The sequence below is a fragment of the Pinus tabuliformis genome, chromosome 7, assembly GCF_031772625.1.
Source record: "Pinus tabuliformis cultivar Carrire ecotype Pingquan chromosome 7, CPIR1, whole genome shotgun sequence".
Lineage (NCBI taxonomy): Eukaryota > Viridiplantae > Streptophyta > Pinopsida > Pinales > Pinaceae > Pinus > Pinus tabuliformis.
This window is the reverse complement of record NC_142293.1, coordinates 809,786,573-809,793,655: the sequence shown is the minus strand read 5'-3', so window position 1 is coordinate 809,793,655 and position 7,083 is coordinate 809,786,573. Positions and strand designations below refer to the sequence as shown.

The window sequence follows — 7,083 nt, the reverse complement described above, 5'->3', positions numbered from 1 at the left end:
GTAGTTGTAGGACATACTCGTAAAAAACAACAACCATAACTTATATTTGAAGATATGTTCATATAACAATACTTTTTGAAATTAGTTTATTCAATTAAAATGGTATAGCTATTTAAAAAAAAAACTCAACCTTTTTGGTTTGTAAGAGCACGTACTATCCCTTGAGCATTTTTGTAGAAGGGTGGGGATGCAAGTCAATATTAGCAAAATTAAAGTAGTGGTTTTCTTTAAAAAAGAAAACATAACAATCATAAGTTCTACTTTGAAGGCAACATTCTGGAAGAAGTTGTGGATTACAAATACCTCAGAATTGACTTCAACAAAAATGTACGCTAGGATGACTGTAGAAAGAAAATAACTTTGTGGGGTTGGAAAGCATTTTATGCTTTTCAAAATAGGTGTAGAGAGGTAGAGTTATGGGATTGGAAAACCACTCAAACTCTTTTTGGGCTTCTAGTGATTTCGATGATTCTCTATGGTTGTGAACTGTGGGCCAATAGTACATCCAACATGCAGCGGAAACAAATTGAGAAAATCCAGAAGTGTTTGATTACAAACAAATTCAAAATTAAAAGTACAGTTCCTTATGCTATCTTGTTAAGTGAAACATGGGCAAGTCCTATTGAAGCAATTGTTATGTTGTGAGCCATAAGGTTTTTAAAAAATTGAGCAAATGGAAGAGGGTAGATGACATGAGGTTGTCTTTAATGACATATTGTGTAAAAGAAAGAAGACTTGGATGAATCAAAATAATAAATGGTTTAGTAAATGGGGTATTTGCTTGAACACGTGTCCCATGAACATTAAAGAGATAAAAGCTTTTATTATGGATAAGTTCCACATGCGTATTTGGGATAAGGAGCTAGGGAGAAAGAAAAAGTACTATATTGAAGTGTTTAATCCCACTCACAATCATCAACAAAAAGTGTACATAGAGGCCAATATTTATTGGAGAGCCAAAATTCTTATTGCTTAGTTAAAGACTAATTCTCATCAACTCCGTTGTGAAACAAGGCATTGGAAAAGGCCAAAAGAAGTGCGGGAGGAAAGAGTATGTATTTTTTGTTCTTCTGAAAAAGTGGAAACAGAAAAGCATTTCATTTTAGAATGCGAAGCCTTAAAAGACAACATGGAAAGTTATGTAGATATTCTGACATCTAGCTCTTGGGATAATCTATTTAGTGAGGGGTTTGTCGAGAAGCTAGGAGCGTTTATTGTGAGGCTTCACAGGGAAATAACCAAATACATCAACCATACAAAAAAGCAATCTGTCCTATAGACTATCTTTAGCCTCATAAATATTCAAATACCTTCTTTCTTTCTTTATAAATATTATTAAACATATTCTAAAATATGTAGAGATTAAATCCCTATCATCTATCTAATAATCATGCATAATTAAATAAATTTTTTATTTCAAAATAAATAATCCTATTAATCCATTTTCTAAATGTCCTTGTAATAATTTATTCAACCCAATTCACTGATTCAAAACCTCCAAAATGAACTAAAATGTAGAATGATTCATAAAATTTGACCATAGCCTGGCGGCACATTTTCCCTACACTACCATACAATATATAGTAAATCTTTAAATGTAATAAGAAAATTCCAGTATATGGAAGATGAAAGTGGTTAAAAAGGCATTAAAACAAAATTTATAAAAAATCGTTTTCATTAAGGAGATCGCAGTGTTCACTATTTCTCGATGGTGTCTCAGGCCTGAATTTTAATGCTGCCACAAGGGAATTATACTGATTTGCTGAATCTGCTGCCTGCCCAAGCAACGAAGGAATTGCTGCTTGCACAACTCACGGAATCGCTTGCCTTTAAATTGCTGCTTGCGTGGGAAATCGCTTGAAGATACCAGCAATCTTGTGAGCCCTGGCGAAAGCTTGCTGGTGGATGTGTATTGAGTGGGTTGAAGATTTGAAAAACTGAAGCCGAACAACAACCAGAGATCTCAAAGGTGTTCTCGGATTTTGCATTGCCATCTTTCTGTCTTCTTTAAGGTGAGTAGAAGAATTGCCAGAATATTTTAAATTCTAAGGCAGAGGTTAGTGCTGGAGTTAAATGTTTTGCACAAGCATCCCTTTAGAACAGGGGATTTAAAGCCGTATTCGTGTTTCTTGGATCATTTTGGCATCGGTTTTGGCTGATGTTATGACCCATATTACTCAGATTGCCAGAATAACTAATAAATATGCAATTTTTTATGTGACTTGCACCGTATCTCTGTACAAATTATGGCTAAAAATGGCTGGATTTTTCACATAGTATTCATGCCTTTTTGGGACTGTATTGTGATACTTGCAATTTTCGGAACATACTGCCGAATTTTGTCATATCATTTTGCACTGCCGAATTTTATTGGAATTCCGTTAACCTAGAATTTGAATTCGAACACGAACTCTAAACAGGTGTAGGGTAAAGGAATCCAGAGCAGAAGGATAAATAGCAGAAACTTCAAACAAGGGCAATAGGACAAGGAGGATAATTGTCTCAAACGCGAAATACAACTACAGTCTACCACACTTTAATCCTGAATTCAGCAAAAAGGCCCACATTTGGATAGTTCAGCTAGACGAATATATTGACCAAAAGATTGCACAAATGACACTAAAATGCTAATGATGATTGCCAACTACATGGAATGGTGCGCAGAGAGAAGTCAGGGCAGGTTGGGGAAGATCCCCATTACTTCATGTTTGTTTTTATGTAACTCTTTGTGTTATATACCAGCCCGCGCATAGAGGGGGATCAAAAAGAAATTGAGATACAAATATCTTGCTGCTTAAAAGATCCCGAGTTTAAGATGCATCTACGCTGAGTGTTTATGTTACATGCCTCATCACACTCACTGCTGTTTTTTAATTTCTTAAAAATATTAAAAAATATTATATTGGGTCAATGTATTTCATGTGTCATGTCCGCGTGAGGCACAGACATTACGGATTTTCCTTATATGGGGCTGTACAATGCGTCTTGCTTCTCTTGGTGCAATTAATTTGTCTTTTTGTGTAATGCTTTGTGTTACATGTAGGACAAATTTCAAATCATTGTCACTGTGAATGAAGAAGAACTAACTTGTGCAAATACTTCTTAAGTGGGTTAAAGCCTCTTAACTCAAAAACAATGATTTTTGCCCTTTTCAAGCGAGTAAATTTTGTAGGAAAGGTGGATGGCAATGCAATAAGCGCTGAAGGAACAAGAGTCAGAACACAGTAACCCCAGGACTATGCCAACTTTTGCCAATACCTGGACATAAATGGCAAGAGATATCAATGCTTATCATTGACTCCCTCAACAAGAAGAGATGAATGTGATTTTATGATTTTCATAATTGTAGTTAGACTTGCAAAGCATGCTCATTTTCAAGGAATCTCACCAGTGGTAACAGATAGTAAATAACATAAATATATGGCAAGGATAGGTTTGTTGGTTTACGAAAGCAAAATATGATTCAGTTTTGTAAACCCAGCAACTAACAGCTAAAAAGGAAGATTCTATCGAGAACTCTGAAGAACTTTATTGGTTCCAGTAAACAAAGACGAAGAGAGAAGGCAAATAGATCCAGACCTCTATTCACTGGTATTGCACTGCTTTTGAGTCCATTCCTTCCTTTCCCTTCTTTGTGATTTCTACTCTCCTTATCCAAGATGCTTCTGACTTGATCTCATCCTTTATCCTTCTCCTTTGAGTTGTCATAGGCCGTGACAATTTCATTTTTTCTGTCTCACATATTTCGTAGAGATAGCTGGAGCTTGCGGGAGTTAGAGGATCCAGAGTTCTTTGTCTCATTCATCCCATGGTCTGCTGGCAACAGGCACTTCGATTGGGCTGAATGTTTCCTTTTCTGCCTGAAGCTGTTTATTGTCATCTGATTTTTGCCTTGTCTCTGAATACCCGAGGAAGCATATTACCATATTTTGGACAATTAAAGTTTATATTTTGGACTTTAGTTCTTTGAAGCATGGGATATGGACCCGAGCCAGAGCTCTATAAGATTGTTATGTGACCATGTTATTTCACCTTGTGCTACTTCTTCGTGGTTCATACTATTGAATATGTTTGGATATCAGTGCTGATTCATATGAGCATCCTTTTTCGATTATCCATTGAAGGAATTGCATGTGTTTTATTACTATGCTGATTATGGCATCTTCTATTCACTGCAAATTCCTTTAAATTTCCAATGGATTGTGTAGAAGATTTTCAAGATTGTCATAACATTAGAAATTGAATTTGAGCTTCATGAATCCTTCTCTTTGGGGATTTCATGATGTTGTTGTTTTGTTGTTTTTTTTTTCTTCAAAGAAAAAAGCTTGTAATTTTATTAAGAAACAAAATTTTATTTTACATGTGCTTAATGCATGCATAGCTTAGCTGTTTGCACTAAAAAAGTCTACTAAAAACTCAAAACCAGAAATTACATTTACCCAGACAAACTGAGCTTCTCTTTTTTACTTTTTCTTTTTTGAACTTTTTGCCATCTCCCATAATTTGGGTTGGCAGTTACTATTGCCATTTCTTCTCCTTTAGACTTTGATAGCACATCTTTATCCAAATGGGAACTCTCAGATGTATGTGTTCTTTTTGTTCCGGCCATTCCTTGACTACTGCATATTTCCTCATGCTGTTTTTCTGGAGCCTGGATCACTGCTAACTCAATGCCTTTCTCGGCTTGTCTTTCGAGTTCGTTCTACTTCTTTTCCCCCTCCTCCACTTGGAGTCTTCTTGGTTTTGTTCTTCCTCTGTTTGACTTTTGGAATCTTTTCTTTGTCCTTTTTTTTCTTGGGGGCATGTATTCTGTAAATGCCCTGTCTAAAGACAAACCCGACATCTGAAAGCCATGTTTTCAAAGTCCAATAACTGAGTCCACTTAAAATCTTTATGAACCAGATGGATGTGATTTGGGAGACCTTTGCTAAGGTCTATTTCTACGCAAATCCTGGCAAAAGTAAAAATATCTTTTTCCATTCTTTCTTGATCTATCTTCAGAAACTTCCGCAGTGTGTTTCCGATACCTTCTAAAACTTGGTGATGCCAGAAAGGGAGAGGGAGGTTGTGAAGTCTCACCCATACCAACATCTTCGTAACCACCATTGTTGTAGCATCAAAAGATGGAAACCATGGAGTTACGAAGAGGCCTGCCCTTCCCCAAAACCATGGTCCCTCATTTAAAACAAAATCTAGATCTTCTTGATTATCAAATTGTACCACAAAAAACCCCTTTGAACACAGGTAAATATCACATTTATTGGTCCAAGTTGTGTAGATCCACTGGTGTAGATCTTCAGACTTGTGCCAAAAACCATTATATCTACAAATAAGAGCCTTGCCTTGAAGAAATGTGAAAAGACCACTTATTTCAAATAAATTTATTGATAGATCTGGTGTGTTTTCCATATACTCAACTAGGTAAGGGCCTGGGGTTGACAGGTTTGGGATCTGTTTGTCTGGTGTAGTAGCTTTCCCTTTCATGACATTCTTGAACGAAGTTGGACCCTTAATGTTTTTGGCAAAAGAAGTCGATCTAGATGGATTGCCCATTCTTGGAATTCCACCCTACAACCTCAAGTTTATAATAATTGTGGAGTTAAGCTGTATGTCGTAGTCTTTCAACTCAATGGCATCTTGTAATAATTTGCCTTCATTAAGTACATTTTGTGTATTTCCCAAAATGTCCAATTTTTTCTTCAACCTTCTCTTTCAGATCTTTCACTAGATCCAAGGTCTGAACCCCTAAAAGGAATGATTTCCCATTTAGGGATTTTACAAAATTTCGAAAACGCTTCTCTCGATCCAAATTCTGAAGATCATGCCTCTGGATTAAAAAGGGGTCCATAACACAAAATTGGGGTGAATTTGATTCAAAATCCTACGTTTCAAACCATCCAACAGTTGCATGGTGTAGCGATCCAATACCAGGGCAACTGAAACATGTATAAAAACCCTGACGGATCTTCCTTCCTTGTCACACATCAGAACTGCGCATCGCTAAGCAAATAACCAGAGATCCAGGTCGGCATTTAAAAAATACACCAATGATTTTATGGAGATCTGATCAACATTTATTATATCTGTGGGAAAGTTGGGCGAATCCAAGCCCCGAGTGTTTGATCTTTGTCGACAAGGCTCCTCAAGATAAAGATCCCACACAATGTCTGCCACCACGTCCCCCACATGCTTCAGAAACTTTGTGAGCCAGAATAGTGGCTCTCAAGAAACCTTGCCGTAAAAAATCGTCGAAACGAATTGCAACTCGACGACGACTACAAAGGATTCATAATCTCCCTAGCCATTGCCTCATGGTGTCATCTCTGATTTGTAGCCTCGCTCGTGTCTCCAACTCTCTATCCAAGGATTTCATGATGTTATTTATATGCTGCTATAATTGATAAAGAGAGAGTACCACCCTTTATAAATAAATGAAAGAAAGCTACTTAAACTTCTCATTTATGTTGGTCCCAAACTGGTCTCTAAACCACACTGTTCACTTAGTTCTCAAAGTGAACTAGTCATGTGGGACAATGTGTCTTCTAAAGCCAAACCAAAAAGAATTGAAGGAAAGAAAAGACCCCACTTCCCAAACCCTAAAAGCATTCTATATAATGACCTCCCTCGTATCTATCCCTCACGTCTCCCTCATTGAGTCATTGTAAAGTTGTGGTGAAGACTCAAGAGACTTGATACTTGATTTGGAGTGAGCATTGAGAGGATTTGGCATCTACATCAATGGTCTAGTTATCATCTACAAGGTTAAGGGAGATTTGAGACTGGATTGTTCTGCTAATTCAAAGGTATGTCAAGAACATTTCTAACCCTCATTGTCTTGTTAGAACAACAAGTTCATCGCACCTTTGGATCTTTTTGAGACAACGAGTTGATAATCGAGTAGGAGAGTCAACTGAGAGGTCATCTGGGCATTCTGTCTGTTGGTTGACCATGGTAGTGGATTGTTGCACAGGTAGAGGTGAAATCAAAGAGTTTGGTGCATGCCGTAGCCCATCAAAGTTAACCATGTCTTCCTCACTTCAAGGGATTGAGTTAGACTTCAATGCTATATATAAATGGTCTTGT

General features: G+C 37.0%; 1 protein-coding gene across 2 annotated transcripts in view; it reads left to right on the top strand.

The window, feature by feature from the left end:
- The first annotated feature begins 1,642 nt into the window (after positions 1-1,642).
- Positions 1,643-7,083, top strand: part of LOC149250034 (vacuolar protein sorting-associated protein 22 homolog 1-like) — a 119,056-nt gene continuing 113,615 nt past the window's right edge. The window contains exon 1 of one of the 2 annotated variants that reach the window (XR_016266812.1): positions 1,643-2,012. The gene's annotated coding sequence lies outside the window, so the exon portion shown is untranslated. The remainder of the gene's footprint in view (positions 2,013-7,083) is intronic. The other variant, XM_089458899.1, reaches the window with a different exon arrangement.